Raw genomic sequence first — 15299 nt, forward strand, 5'->3', positions numbered from 1 at the left:
ACCAGGTCGGAGAAGGAATGAATGAACCTCCTGTAATAATTCGCAAACCCTAAAAAGCGCTGAATTGCTTTTAAATTGGTGGGTTGCGCCCAACTAAGGATGGCCTGAAGCTTCTTTGGTTCCATGAAAAATCCCCGAGGGGAAATAATGTATCCTAAAAAAGATACCTCCGTGACATGAAACTCGCATTTCTCCAGTTTGGCATATAGATGATTCTCACTTAACTTTTGAAGAACCTGACGCACCTGGGTAACATGTTGTTCAATAGAGTCAGAATAAATCAGGATGTCGTCTAAGTAAACGACCACGAATTTCCCTAGGAAGTCACGGAGCACATCGTTAATGAGGTCCTGGAAAACTGCTGGAGCGTTAGACAAGCCGAACGGCATCACTAGGTACTCGTAGTGACCCGACTGAGTACTGAAGGCTGTCTTCCACTCATCTCCGGACCTGATTCGGATGAGGTTATACGCTCCTCTTAGATAGATTTTGGAGAAAATCACAGCCGAACGCAGCTGATCAAAGAGGACAGAAATCAGCGGCAGAGGATAAGTATTTTTAACTGAGATTTTATTTAAGGCTCTATAGTCAATGCAAGGTCTGAGTGAGCCATCCTTTTTCTCCACAAAGAAGAAGCCTGCACTTAAAGGAGATTTAGATGACCTAATAAATCCTTTTCCTAGGCTCTCTTTAACATAGTCATTCATGGCCGCAGTTTCTGGCCCGGATAAAGCATATAACCTTCCCTTTGGCAATGCGGCACCAGGAATTAGCTCAATGGCGCAATCATAAGGCCGATGGGGAGGCAGAAGGTCTGCATTGCCCTTGGAGAACACATCAGCAAATTCCTGGTACTCCACGGGAATGAGTTCAGGAATTGCAGCAGCTATTCTGACTGGAAACGAAATACATTCCTTATCACAGAAGGCACCCCATTGAGAAATCTCCCCTGACCGCCAATCAATGGTGGGATTGTGAAAGGCCAGCCAAGGGTGACCCAGAACCACTGGAACTGCTGGGCAATGGGTAAGGAAGAACTCGATCTTTTCAGAATGAAGAGCTCCTACCGTAAGTAGTACAGGGGGTGTACAGAGGGAAATAACCCCATTGGACAGTGGACTCCCATCTAGACCATGCATGGTGACACTCCTACCCAAAGATAACTGAGGAATGCCTAAGGCCTTGGCCCAAGTTAAATCCATAAAGTTTCCTGCGGCTCCACTGTCGACAAAAGCCGACACCGAGGAACTGAGGCTGCCAAAGGAAACCTTAGCTGGGACTAAAAGGGAGTTATGCGAGGAGATAAGCTGCAGACCTAGGTGAACCCCCTCACAATTCACCTGGTCAAGGCGTTTCCCGACTTATTCGGACAATTACGAGCAAAATGTCCCTTACCCCCACAGTACAAACAAAGACCAGAGTTTTGCCTTCTGGTTCTCTCTTCAGGAGACAACCGGGAGAGACCCATCTGCATGGGCTCCTCTATGTCCTCAGGGATGGAATATACACACGGAGATGACCTGACCGATGCTCCTTTTTCAGCCTTCCGCTCTCTGAGACGACGATCAATCTTAATAGAAAGTTCCATGAGTTTATCGAGAGTCTCAGGAGCGGGATACTGGAGGAGACTGTCTTTAATTGATTCTGATAAGCCGAGGCGAAACTGACTGCGCAGGGCTGGGTCATTCCAGCCACAGTCGTTCGACGATCGGCGAAACTCCGTACAATAAACCTCTGCGGGATTCCTACCCTGTCTGAGAGCGCGCAACTGACCTTCAGCGGATGCCTCTCTATCAGGGTCGTCATATAACAGTCCTAAAGACCCAAAAAAAGCGTCTACTGACAGCAACACCGGATCATCTGCTTTTAAACCAAATGCCCAAGTCTGGGGATCCCCCTGGAGCAAAGAAATAATAATCCCGACCCGCTGAGATTCAGTACCCGAGGAGATCGGTCTTAAACGAAAATAAAGTTTACAGGATTCTTTAAAATTAAAAAACTCTTTTCTATCCCCAGAAAAACGGTCAGGCAAATGCATTTTTGGTTCAGGAACTACCCTCGGGGAAGTTCGTAAAAGATCTTCCTGCGACTTCACCCGAAGGGAAAGATCCTGAACCATCTGAGTAAGTTCTTGAATCTGACTGACTAAGAGCTGACCAGGATTTGGTCCTAACCCTGTTGGATTCATGAGGCCGACAACTTCTTACAAAAAACTGAATAAAAATTAAACTCCGTTTTAATTTTAAGTTTTGGTATGGCCGGTAATAATGTTATGATTCCAGCACTCCTGACCAGAGGAGATTTTATGACAAGGACCAAAGCGCTGGAATGGAATGCAGGTAACGGGAGCAGGGAAGACTAGTTGCCCCTGGCGCCCTAACTCTATTGTCTCACCCGTGCTATCGGAAATCCCCTGCGAGACTATGGTTTCTTGAGCCCCTGGCAGCCACGTTTGAAGGGCGGATTATGTCTGCCCAACTCCGGTGCCCCCCGGTCTTAGTGAGAGACAAAGGGAAATCCGAGGCAGGATGATAACAAGAGGACCTCTGACTGACAACAGGCCAGGGGCAACAAGCTAACTAACAAAAACAGAAGTATGTGCGGAAACCCGCCAGGGAAAAGGACAACCAAAATCCAGTTGTCCAATACTCCTACCCAGCACCGCCGGATACCAGAGTGGACCTGTGGAAGCGGAACCCTCCGCAGAATGCTCCAAAACACAAATAATAAATAATAAAGCGGACAAGCCGCAACACACGGCAAGGCCGCGACTCACGAACACCACTGGATGTTATATGGTGATTAGTCAGGACTCCAGGGATAAGATGACAAACTTCCGAGTTCAGGACTTCCGAATACTGGAATGACCGGATACAGCAAGACTGGAACAGACTCTCAGCAAACAGAAACAGCATGCAGGAAGCTATTACCGGCGTCTGTGAGAAGCCCTGGGAGTGTATTTAACAAGGAGTCCTCCAATCAGCTGCCAAAAGGCTGATTAGAATAAATGCCGTGCAGCTGCCTTGCTGCATGCTCAGAGAGCAGGAGAATACATTAACTCTTAAAACCTAGCAACGGGGAACACGGTCCGCCAGTGGCGTCCCCGTTGCTAGGGTCCGTGCGGCTCAGCGCGCCCGGCGTCCAGCGTTGCCAGGGAGCCGGCGGCTGTCCGCGTACGGCGTCCCTGGTTGCTAGGCGCCGGGCCGCACCGACGAGCGGACCCCGGCGCCTAACACGTACGAAGCATAATTCCATTCGGAAGACTCCACGCAAGGACGTTCCAGTGGGACCTGTGGGACTAATGGTCTGGGTCCCATGTACAGATACAACAGCGGATAACCCTGTCAGCAAGAAACAGGGTGTCGCTGCTGTGGTGGCTGCAGAGGGCTCATCTACTAGTGGGCCGCAGATTCGGAATACAGGACTGGGTCCTGGTGACCACGGATGCCAGCCTTCGGGGCTGGGGTGCAGTCACACAGGGAAGAAATTTCCAAGGAGATTTCGCTTCACATAAATATTCTGCAGCTAAGGGCCATTTACAATGCCCTAAGACAAGCAAGGCCCCTGCTTCAGAACCAGCCGGTACTGATCCAATCAGACGACATCACGGCGGTCGCCCATGTACACAGACAGGGCGGCACAAGAAGCAGGATGGCGATGGCAGAAGCCACAAGGATTCTCCGATGGGCGACCTACACCCAGGAGAATGGGGACTTCATCCAGAAGTTTTCCAAATGCGGGTAAACCGTTGGGAATGACCACGGGTGGACATGTTGGCGTCCCGCCTCAACAAGAAGTTGAAAAGATATTGCGCCAGGTCAAGGGACCCTCAGGCGATCGCTGGGGACGCTCTAGTGACACCGTGGGTGTACCAGTCGGTTTATGTGTCTCCTCCTCTACCTCTCATACCCAAGGTACTGAGAATAATAAGAAGGCGAGGAGTGAAAACCATACTCGGGGTTCCGGATTGGCCATGAAGAGCTTGGTACCCGGAACTTCAAGAGATGCTGGCAGAGGACCCTTGGCCTCTGCCGCTCAGACAAAACCTGCTGCAGCAGGGACCCTGTCTGTTCCAAGACTTACCGCGGCTGCGTTTGACGGCATGGCGGTAGAACACCGGATCCTAAAGGAAAAGGGTATTCCGAAGGAAGTCATCCCTACCCTGATCATAGCCAGGAAGGATGTCACCGCAAGACATTATCGCCGCGTTTGGCGAAAATTTGTTGCTTGGTGGGAGGCCATGAAGGCCCCGACGGAGGAATTTCAACTATGTCGATTCCTGCACTTCCTGCAAGCAGGGGTGACGTTTGGGCCTCAAATTGGGGTCCATCAAGGTCCAGATTTCGGCTCTGTCGATTTTCTTCCAGAAAAAACTGGCTTCACTGCCTGAAGTTCAGACTTTGGTTAAAGGAGTACTACATATTCAGCCTCCTTTTGTGCCTCCTGTGGCACTTTTTGGATCTCAACGTGGTGTTGGATTTCCTAATGTCACATTGGTTGAGCCACTTAAAACCATGGAGCTAAAGTATCTCGCGTGGAAAGTGGTCATGCTGTTGGCCTTGGCCTTGGCCAGGCGTGTGTCAGAATTGGCGGCTTTGTCATGTAAAAGGCCTTATCTGATTTTCTGTATGGATAGGGCAGAGTTGAGGACTCGTCCTCAGTTTCTCCCGAAGGTGGTCTCAGGTTTTCACTTGAACCAACCTTTTGTGGTGCCTGCGGCTACTGGGGACTTGGAGGATTCCAAGTTGCTGGACGTAGTCAGAGCCCTGTAAATTTTATTTTTCCAGGACGGCTGGAGTCAGGAAGACTGACTCGCTGTTTATCCTGATGGCACCCAACAAGTTGGGTGCTCCTGCTTCTAGGCAGTCTATTGCGCGCTGGTTTTGTAGCACTATTCAGCTGGCGCATTCTGCGGTAGGATTACCGCAGCCTAAATCAATAAAAGCCCATTCCACAAGGACGGTGGGCTCATCTTGGGTGGCTGCCCGAGGGGTCTCGGCTTTACAACTTTGCCGAGCAGCTACTTGGTCAGGGGCAAACACGTTTGCAAAATTCTACGAATTGATACCCTGGCTGAGGAGGACCTGGAGTTATCTCATTCGGTGCTGCAGAGTCATCCGCACTCTCCCGCCCGTTTGGGAGCTTTGGTATAATCCCCATGGTCCTTACGGAGTTCCCAGCATCCACTAGGACGTCAGAGAAAATAAGAATTTACTTACCGATAATTCTATTTCTCGTAGTCCGTAGTGGATGCTGGGCGCCCATCCCAAGTGCGGATTGTCTGCAATACTTGTACATAGTTATTGTTAACTAATCGGGTTCTTGTTGTGAGCCATCTATTCAGAGGCTCCTCTGTTATCATGCTTTTAACTGGGTTTCATATCACAAGTTGTACGGTGTGATTGGTGTGGCTGGTATGAGTCTTACCCGGGATTCAAAATCCTTCCTTATTGTGTACGCTCGTCCGGGCACAGTATCCTAACTGAGGCTTGGAGGAGGGTCATAGGGGGAGGAGCCAGTGCACACCAGATAGTCCTAAAGCTTTCTTTAGATGTGCCCAGTCTCCTGCGGAGCCGCTATTCCCCATGGTCCTTACGGAGTTCCCAGCATCCACTACGGACTACGAGAAATAGAATTATCGGTAAGTAAATTCTTATTTTAACATTATCTTATACTGGGAATTTCTTACCCTGTTTCCAAGAAAAAGACATTGTCAATTATTAATTTAACTTGTTAATTAAGTGAAAAGGAGACATGATATTTTCTGGGAGATGTATCAAGCCACGTAGAGGGATAAAGTTGGGTATTTGCCCAAAGCAATTGATGCTTCTAACTACAGGTATCATTTCATATACTCTGCTAGATAAGTGACAGAAGATGAGTGGGTGCTTTGGACATATCCACTTTATCTCTCTTCAAGGCTTGATATATCTCCACAAGAGTGCTATATATAAAATATGTGTCTCACTGCTATACAGCAGGTCAGGAGCACCAGCAGGACAGTAAAGTAGTAATTTGTGGACCCTGTGAAATTAGCATGCAATAAAGAACGGAGACTCAGTCAATGAATACATAAAACATTTTTTAGTTGATGCTAAAATATAAAAAGTTTAGAAAGGAAGAATATTTAACAAATAATATTTGAGAGACATCTCCGAAAACAGTCAGTTTTGGAGACTACCCACAAATATTAAACAGTCCCTGAATGTATGTATTGGGGACTGCAATGGATATTGGAGATATCTATTGCATTCCTCATATTGTGATCACAAAAGCAGCTACCAAAAGTTTCTACAGCAGTTGGTAAACTGCGAAACTCACCAAGCTCCAGAATGCAAAGCATTTCTGAGCTTGGCCCGGCAGCTAATGCATTTCAATGCCCGTGGGCTACATTATGCAATTTTTCCCTGGACAGGAATCCTTGGGATCCCTCTGCATTACTGTCTGCTCTCACATATGCAGTCTGACGAATGCACATGTGAAGTAGCGCAGCCGGGGTCTAAACCCAGAAGTAAAGTGTTTGCATTAGCGATTAATTTACTTCTTATACATTGCAGGGACGGGCATGAGATTGATTATGGCATAAAAGCTACAACTCTGGACTCGCGAAGCGTCATCCTTCAGCACTCAGGTGAGGGAAAAACACCCTTGGGGGGAAACCTCTGGGGAACCATGGCCTCAGGATTGCCCTTCCCTCTGGGCATTAAAAGGTGTACTAATAGGGGGATCAGTATGATATCCTGGCGCATGGGATCCCGGTGATCGTAATACTGATGCCGGGATTCTGGTGCAAAAAAGACAGACGGGTGAGCAGGGGCGTCAGAACATTTATGGGCTGGGAGGGGCAAGATAGATCTTCATTTGGCACCCCCTGGGGTCGGAGCCGGGGAGGAGGAGGCCATACTATGGGGACAAAATGGAGGCAGCACCAGGGTGGGGAGGAGGTGGGACGAGAGAAGGAGACTGTCAGGGAAAGAAAGAGGGAGAGAGAGAGGCTAAGTGTCAGGGAGAGTGCAGGATAGAAAGGGACAGTGTCAGGTAGAGAGAAACAGTGTCAAGTAGAGAGCGGAGCAAGAGGAGAGAGAATGTTAGGGAGAGAGAGGAGAGTGTGTTAGGGAGAGAGGGAGAGCGTGTGCTAGGGAGAGAGAGAGAGGAGAGTGTTAGGGGGAGGGAGAGAGGAAAGAGTGTTAGGGAGAGAGAGAGGAGCGAGAGTGTTAGAGGAAAGAGAGTGCTAGGAAGAGAGAGGAAAGAGTGTTAGGGAGAGAGTTGGAGTGAGAGAGACACTGTTATACCTGCCTTGATTACACAGCAGCACAGGTGGCGGGCATTCCTCAGCATTAGGCCATGCCCCCAAAACATCCTCGATTCGCGGCAGTTTGGCGCTGCTCTGCTGGGAGTTAGGGGTGGATGAGCGCCGCTGCCTAGTCCCTGTGCTGCACGGAGGTTGTGATGTACGGTTTATAAACTGACTGCACATCGCTCCTCCTGTGTACGGGCGCCTCTCATGTTTGGGAGGGGGGCGAGCTGCCCCCTTGCCCCACCTATTCCGAAGCCTCTGAGGGTGAGTAAAACGAGTTTTATGGTAAGAACTTACCTTTGTTAAAACTCTTTCTGCAAGGTACACTGGGCTCCACAAGGAATGGACAATGGGGTGTAGAATAGGATCTTGATCCGAGGTACCAACAGGCTCAAAGCTTTAACTGTTCCCAGAATGCATAGCGCCGCCTCCTATATCACCTCGCCTCCCTGCACAGGAGCTCAGTTTTTAGTTAACCAGTCCAATGCAGTAGCAGGAAAAGAGACGACAACGGTTAGTAGCCACAACACCGCATTCTCACGACAGGAGACGTGTCAGCGGCTAATGCCATACCAACCCAAAGAAGCGAAGTGCGTCAGGGTGGGCGCCTTGTGAAGCCAGTGTACCTCGCAGAAAGAGTTTTAACAAAGGTAAGTTCTTACCTTAAAACTCGTTTTCTGCTGCGGGGTACACTGGGCTCCACAAGGAATGGACAATGGGGATGTCCTAAAGCAGTTCCTTAAGGGAGGGGATGCAGTGTAGCGGGCACAAGAACCCGGCGTCCAAAGGAAGCATCTTGGGAAGCGGCAGTATCGAAGGCATAGAACCTTCTGAACATGTTCACAGAGGACCACGTAGCCACCTTGCACAATTGTTCAAGGGTCGCACCACGTTGGGCCGCCCAAGAAGGTCCAACAGAGTAGACCGAGTAGAATGGGCCTTAATGTGATCAGGAGCAGAGAGACCAGCCTTCACATAAGCATGTGCAATCACCATTCTAATCCATCTGGCTAGAGTTTGCTTGTGAGCAGGCCAGCCCCGTTTGTGAAACCCAAACACAACAAAAAGAGAATACGATTTCCTAATAGGAGCATTTCTCTTCACATAGATACGGAGAGCCCGTACCACATCCAAAGACCGCTCTTTGGGAGACAGATCAGGAGAAACAAGTGCCGGAATTTCAATCTCCTGATTAAGGTGGAACGAGGAAACCACTTTAGGCAGATAGCCGGGACGAGTCCTAAGAACCGCCCGGTCACGGTGAAATATCAGATATGGGGAACTACAGGACAAGGCACCCAAATCCGACACACTTCTAGCTGAAGCAATAGCCAGCAGAAACACCACCTTAGGTGAAAGCCACTTAAGGTCAGCTGAACCAAGAGGTTCAAACGGAGACTCTTGTAACGCCTCCAAAACCACCGACAAGTCCCAAGGAGCCACAGGCGGGACATAGGGAGGTTGGATACGCACCACGCCCTGAGTAAAGGTATGCACATCAGGTAAGGTCGCAATTTTTCTCTGAAACCACACCGACAAGGCAGATATTTGAACCTTGAGGGAGGCCAGACGCAGGCCTAAGTCCAGGCCCTGCTGCAGAAAAGCCAACAACTTGGCTATACTAAACTTGGAAGCGTCATAATCGTTAGATGCGCACCAAACAAAGTAAGAATGCCAGACCCTATAGTAAATCCGAGCCGAAGCCGGTTTCCGGGCCCGCAACATAGTTTGAATGACCGCCTCAGAAAACCCTTTAGCCCTTAAGACGGAAGCTTCAAGAGCCACGCCGTCAAAGACAGCCGGGCTAGGTCCTGGTAGACACAGGGGCCCTGAACGAGGAGGTCTGGGCCTTGTGGAAGTAGAATTGGACGCTCTGACGATAGGCCTTACAGGTCTGAGAACCAGTGCCGGCTGGGCCACGCTGGAGCTATGAGAAGCAGAATTCCTTTTTCTTGCTTGAACTTCCAAATTACCCTGGGCAGGAGTGACACCGGAGGGAACACGTACGGTAGCCGAAACCTCCACGGTACTGCCAGCGCATCCACGAATGCTGCTTGATGATCCCTTGTCCTTGCTCCGAAGACCGGAACCTTGTGATTGTGTTGAGACGCCATCAGATCTACGTCTGGAAGGCCCCACCTTTCCACTAGGAGTTGAAACACTTCTGGATGGAGGCCCCCCACTCACCGGTATGCATGTCCTGACTAAGTGCACTCTTTCTTACTAACACTGACTAAAAAAAGGCAGGTAGAATACTTAAGTGTCTTGTAAAGTCACAGCACTGACAACCAGGCGGCTTTACATAGGAGGATTTGCCCAAGCATTCCTAGGAACAGTGAACTGAGGGATAATGGCGCCACAGACACTGCCAGGGAGTGAGGGAGAGACAGATATGCAGCTCCAGGGCAGGAACATTTGCAGAAAATGGCACCCTGGGGCTGGGGGAGGGGCTTCATGTCCAAGCCTTATCCCCCTGCTGGCAAAACCACCGGGTTCTGCGGGTACTAATAAAACGGTTTATAGAGAAAACCTGACCTGTCCCATACCCTGGTGATCTAGTGGGATCGCCTGTACTGCCACAGTGTCCACCGCCAGCGCGCGCGGCCCGCCTCCCACTGACCGTGCCGGATCGTGATAAAGATCGGGTCCCGCAAGCAGGACCCACTTACCACCTCCCGAAGCGCGGCCACGGGATCCCGGAGATCCCCCGTCGTGTGTGCCTGACAAGAAGAAAACCGGAGCCTCCTGCTGTAGTTACCCGGCAACCAGGGCTCGGGAGTGTACAGCGCCGCTGGGGAGAGCCGTAGCTGCAGCCGTGAATGTCCACTGACATGTAACACTGCTGCCCTTGAAGTCTTCACTTTTTCCCTCAGAAAAAAAGCTCTTCTTCGGGCTGCCTGGAGCAGCCCCTCTGTTAAGTGCCTGCTACTGCAGCACCAACTTACAAAACTGAGCTCCTGTGCAGGGAGGCGGGGTGATATAGGAAGCGGCGATATGCATTCTGGGAACAGTCAAAGCTTTGAGCCTGTTGGTGCCTCGGATCAAGATCCTATTCTACACCCCATTGTCCATTCCTTGTGGAGCCCAGTGTACCCCGCAGCAGAAAGGGGTGTTTCTGCAGCGGGGTACACTGTATTCCACAGGGAATAACATTGGGGTGTAGAGTAGGATCTTGATCCGGAGGCACCAACAGCTAAAGGTTTAACCTTTTTCCCAGCGCTGCCTCCTCTATAACCCTGCCTCCATGCACAGGAGCTCAGTTTGTAGTTGGTTTCTGCACTAGCAGGCATCTCAACAGCAGGGCTCCTCCTGGCAGCCCTGAAAAGAGCTTTTTCTTTGAAGAAAGAAGACTTCAAGGGTAGCAGCCAGTGTTGGATGTCAGTTTGACATTGCTGGCCGCTGCTCCATCACCTCCCCAGCGGCGGCGCATACTCCTGCGCTCCGGTTTCTGTCAGGCACACACACACTTCGCCGCTGCTCTCCAGGATTGCGTGGCCGCGTACAGGGAGGAGGTAAGAGGGTCATCCAGGAGGGTCCCGCCGCACACCGCGATCCGGAGCGGTCTGTAGGAGGCGGGCCGCGCGCGCTGGCGTGGACTATGTGTTAGTACAGGGACCCCACTAGACCAACAGGGCAGGGCACAGGTCGGGTATTAACCCGTTTTATGCGGCCCGCTGTACCTGGTGGTGGAAGCCCAGCAAGGGGAATGTGCTCCTGGCGCCATTTTACATAAGTGTTCCCGCCCTGGAGCTGCATACACTATCTCTCCCTCACTCCCTGCTGCAGCTTGGCGCCATAAATACATGCTGAAGCTGTTCTGGGACTGCATGGGCAAATCCTCCTCTGTAAAGCCGCCTGTTCTTCAGCGCTGTGCATTTTACAGGACACTTAAGTATTCTACATGCATTTTGGCAGTGTTAGTTAAGAAATAGTGCATTGTGGCAGGGCTATTTTGTACAACTTCCCCTGTGATATACATCCAGTCTTTACTGTGCATTGTTATATCTCTAGACATATATAGCTTTACTGGTTATTACTACGTATTGCTAGTCCAGTGCAGTTTATTGCTTGTCATTATTTCTGCATATAGCTGCTGTGATATATCTATTCTGTCTATCCCACTCCTACTGCTATCCCTATATTCTATACCCTGGGGGGCTAAGTGCGTCAGGGTTTTTAATGTAATATAGGCGTTTCACAGGATATACTGAAATAGTATTTTTCTCTGTGTGTTCCAGTCACCTCATACCCCTTGGATCCTCGGTTTGTGTTCTACATTGCACAGGGAATCTTGCGGGGTATTTATTTCTGCATTTCTTGTACTGTGTTACTCTGGGTATAGCCTCCATATCATGTCGGCTATGCAGGGTGACGGTTCGGGGACCGATCCCGCAGTGTACGGTGCTGACGTCACGGACCCATTAGAAGATAATATTGCAGCCAAGGGGTCCAGTGCTGGGGGTTCCTTGCCCCCCAGTCAGATTGTAGCAACGAGGGCCCATCAGGACCCACCTTGGGCTACTTTCTCTGCCTTGCTGAGTAAGCTGGTGGCTAATAGCACGCCCCCTATGGGACCACCTGTGCCTCTGCAGCCACATTTTGTCCCTACCATTAACCCACCTTGGGCAGACGCTCTGTCCTCTCAGTTACAGCAATTTCAGCAAACTATGGCAGAACAGAAAACTGACCCTCGCCCACCTAAGTCCAAGGGGCCCTCTAAGCGGGCCCTTGTTTCCTCTCAATCCACTCCTGTGCTGGATACATCATCTTACGAAGACCGCGCATATACTGATCCCGCAGACACTGATACAGATGTTACTGATGGGGAATCGGTTTCTCAAGTGGATGTGCCTGATCTCCTGGAGGCCATCAGGCTGATTCTTCAGATCACTGATGATTCCGATCCTCAGGATGCTTCTAAGAAACCTGATAGGTTCAAGCATCAGAAGGAGACCAGACTGGTTTTCCCTCATTCTGACCACCTAGTGGACATACGTCAGGAATCCTGGGAAAATCCAGGGAAAAAGTCTACACCTCATAAGAAGATGCTTGCTCGCTATCCTCTTTCTGCAGATTTGACTAAAAATTGGGAAACACCTCCCCTTTCCTGTCAATCATTCACCGATCAGCAGTGCGACTGAAAATCGTCGTTCGAACACCAGCAAATCTACTAAGTTTTGTGTTAAATAACTTAGCGCATGCGCTCTTCGTACCATGCGCAGTTAGCAACAAATCGCAGCATAGCGAAAATTGGCAACGAGCGAACAACTCGGAATGACCCCCTGAGTCCGCTGTTACTACTCTCTCAGGCAGGGAATTTCAAACACGTATTGTCCTTACTGTGAAAAAACCTTTTTGCCTCAATGTGTGGAAACTCCTCTCCTCTAACCTAAGCGAGTGACCACGTGTCCTCTGTGCTGATCTTATAGAAAACAGGTCCCTCCCGAGCTCTGTGTATTGACCCCTTATATATTTGCAGATGTTGATCATGTCCCCTCTTAGTCTCCTTTTTTGTAATGTAAACATGCCTAGCCTTGCAAGCCTTTCCTCGTATTTCAGCGTCTCCATGCCCTTGATTATTTTGGTCGCCCGCCCGCCTCTGAACCTTTTCTAGCTCCAGGATATCCTTTTTGTAATATGGTGCCCAAAATTGCACACAGTATTCAAGATGTCGCCTCACTAGTGATTTATATAATGGGAGTATAATACTCTCGTCCCTTGCATCAATTCCCTGTTTTATGCATGCTAATATCTTATGAGCCTTCTTTGCTGCACACCTACTTTGAGTACTGCTACTTAATTTGTTATCTATGTGAACCGATAAGTCTTTTTCCAGTACAGAATCCCCTAGTATTACCCCGTTTAGTATGTAGGTGTAATTTTTGGTCTTGCCCCCACAGTGCATTACTTTACACTTGTCTGTGTTGAATCTCATTCTCCATTTTGCTGCCCATGCTTCCAGTTTAGTTAAGTCGTTCTGAAGAGACTCAGCATCCCCCTCCGTACTTATAACCTTACACAATTTGGCATCGTCAGCAAAAATTTACACCATGCTCTCTAGACCTACTGTTAGGTCGTTGATGAAAATGTTTAACAAAAGTAGACATGTACAGACCCTTGTGGCACACCACTTAGTACTGTAGTCCAATTTGAAAATGATCCATTGACCACAACGCGCTGCTCCCTATTAACTAACCAATTACTGACCCAAGTGCATATTGTGCTCCCTAGCCCTATTTCCTGTAGCTTATAGATAAGACGCATGTGTGGTACAGTGTCGAAAGCTTTGGCAAAGTCTAAAATGATTACATCCACCTCCTTACCCTGATCAGGGTTCGCACTTACTGTTTCATAAAAGCCAAGTAAGTGGGATTGACAGGATCTGTCCTTCACAAATCCATGTTGGTTCCTTTTAATGACCTTATTTGCTTCAAGGAACTTTTGAATACTGTCCCTTAGAATACCTTCCAATACTTTCCCCACTATAGATGTAAGACTAACTGGTCTATAATTACCTGGCTCAGCCTTACTCCCCTTTTTGAATATCTGCACTACCTCCGCTATACGCCAGTCTTTGGGAACCATACCCGATTTAACCGAATCCATGAAGATCAAAAATAGAGGTCTTGCTAGTTCAGCGTGCATCTCCATAAGAACTCTCGGGTGAATTCCATCTGGACCAGGTGACTTATTAATCTTTAACTTTTTTAATCGGTCACAGACTACCTCCTCACATAAATAAGCATTTAGCAGTGGGACATTATCTTTGTTGAGATTTTGTGTTAAACCCAGCATTTGGTCCACTCTGGTAAATACTGTTGAAAAAAACTTGTTTAGTTTGTTTGCTATGTCATTATCATTTTTGATTAAGACTCCCCTCTTGTCCTTTAAAGGGCCTATACTCTCCTTCTTTAGTCTCTTGCTGTTTATGTACTTTAAAAAAAATTGGGATTCGCTTTGCTTTCCTATGCTACTAGTTTTTCAGTTTCTACTTTAGCCGCTCTTATTCCTTTTTTGCTTATTTTGTTACAGTTCTTATAGTGCTGGAATGACTCCGCATCCCCCTCAGATTTGTATTTTTTAAATGCAAGTTTTTTTTTGTCCATTAATTCCTTTATATTTTTGTTAAACCACATTGGTTTGGGATTTTTATTCCTTTTTTTGCTGCTGGTGGGAATAAATTTACGAGTAGTATTAATTAGCAGTGATTTTAATACATCCCATTTCTCTGTAGTATTTTTTCCTTGAAACAGAATTTCCCATTCAGTGTCCCTTAACGCTTCCTTCATCATGTCATAGTTGGCTTTGCTAAAGTTTAGAGTCCTAGTTGAGCCAGTATAGGACTGCTTATGAAAACTGATATTGAATGTGACCATATTGTGGTCGTTGTTACCTATGGGCTCTCCTACTTCAATATTTGATGCCAATTCCCCATTGTTAGTTAATACCAGGTCTAAGATTGCAAGGCGGCGACGTGGTCCTCAGTGAACACGTTCATAAGGTTCTATGCCTTCGATACTTCCGCCTCCCTGGATGCTTCCTTTGGATGCCGGGTTCTTGTGCCCGCTGCAGTGCGTCCCCTCCCATGAGGAACTGCTTTAGGACATCTCCGATGTTATTCCCTGTGGAATACAGTGTACCCTGCTGCAGAAAAGGAGATTTATGGTAAGAACTTACCCTTGTTAAATCTCTTTCTGCGAGGTACACTGGATTCCACAGGGCGCCCACCCTGACGCACTTGGCTTCTTTGGGTAGGTAAGGCATTAGCCGCTGATATCGTCTCCTGTCGTGAGAATGTGATGTCTGTGGCTACTAACTGTTGTCGTCTCTCTCACCTGCTAGTGCATTGGACTGGTTAACAAACTGAGCTCCTGTGCACGGAGGTGGGGTTATAGAGGAGGCGGCGCTATGCATCCTGGTAAGAAGGTCAAAGCTTTAGCTGTTGGTGCCTCCGAATCAAGATCCTACTCTACTCCCCAATGTTTTTCCCTGTGGAATCCAG

General features: G+C 48.6%; 1 protein-coding gene across 6 annotated transcripts in view; it reads left to right on the forward strand.

The window, feature by feature from the left end:
* CSGALNACT1 (chondroitin sulfate N-acetylgalactosaminyltransferase 1) overlaps nt 1–15299 on the forward strand; it is a 558708-nt gene that overhangs the window by 207686 nt on the left and 335723 nt on the right. The window contains exon 1 of one of the 6 annotated variants that reach the window (XM_063919988.1): nt 6608–6631. The exons of the other annotated variants lie outside the window; for them this stretch is intronic. The gene's annotated coding sequence lies outside the window, so the exon portion shown is untranslated. Of the gene's footprint in view, nt 1–6607; nt 6632–15299 lie in introns of those variants that run through there. 6 annotated transcript variants of the gene reach the window in all.

The sequence above is a fragment of the Pseudophryne corroboree genome, chromosome 1, assembly GCF_028390025.1.
Source record: "Pseudophryne corroboree isolate aPseCor3 chromosome 1, aPseCor3.hap2, whole genome shotgun sequence".
Classification (NCBI taxonomy): Eukaryota; Metazoa; Chordata; class Amphibia; order Anura; family Myobatrachidae; genus Pseudophryne; species Pseudophryne corroboree.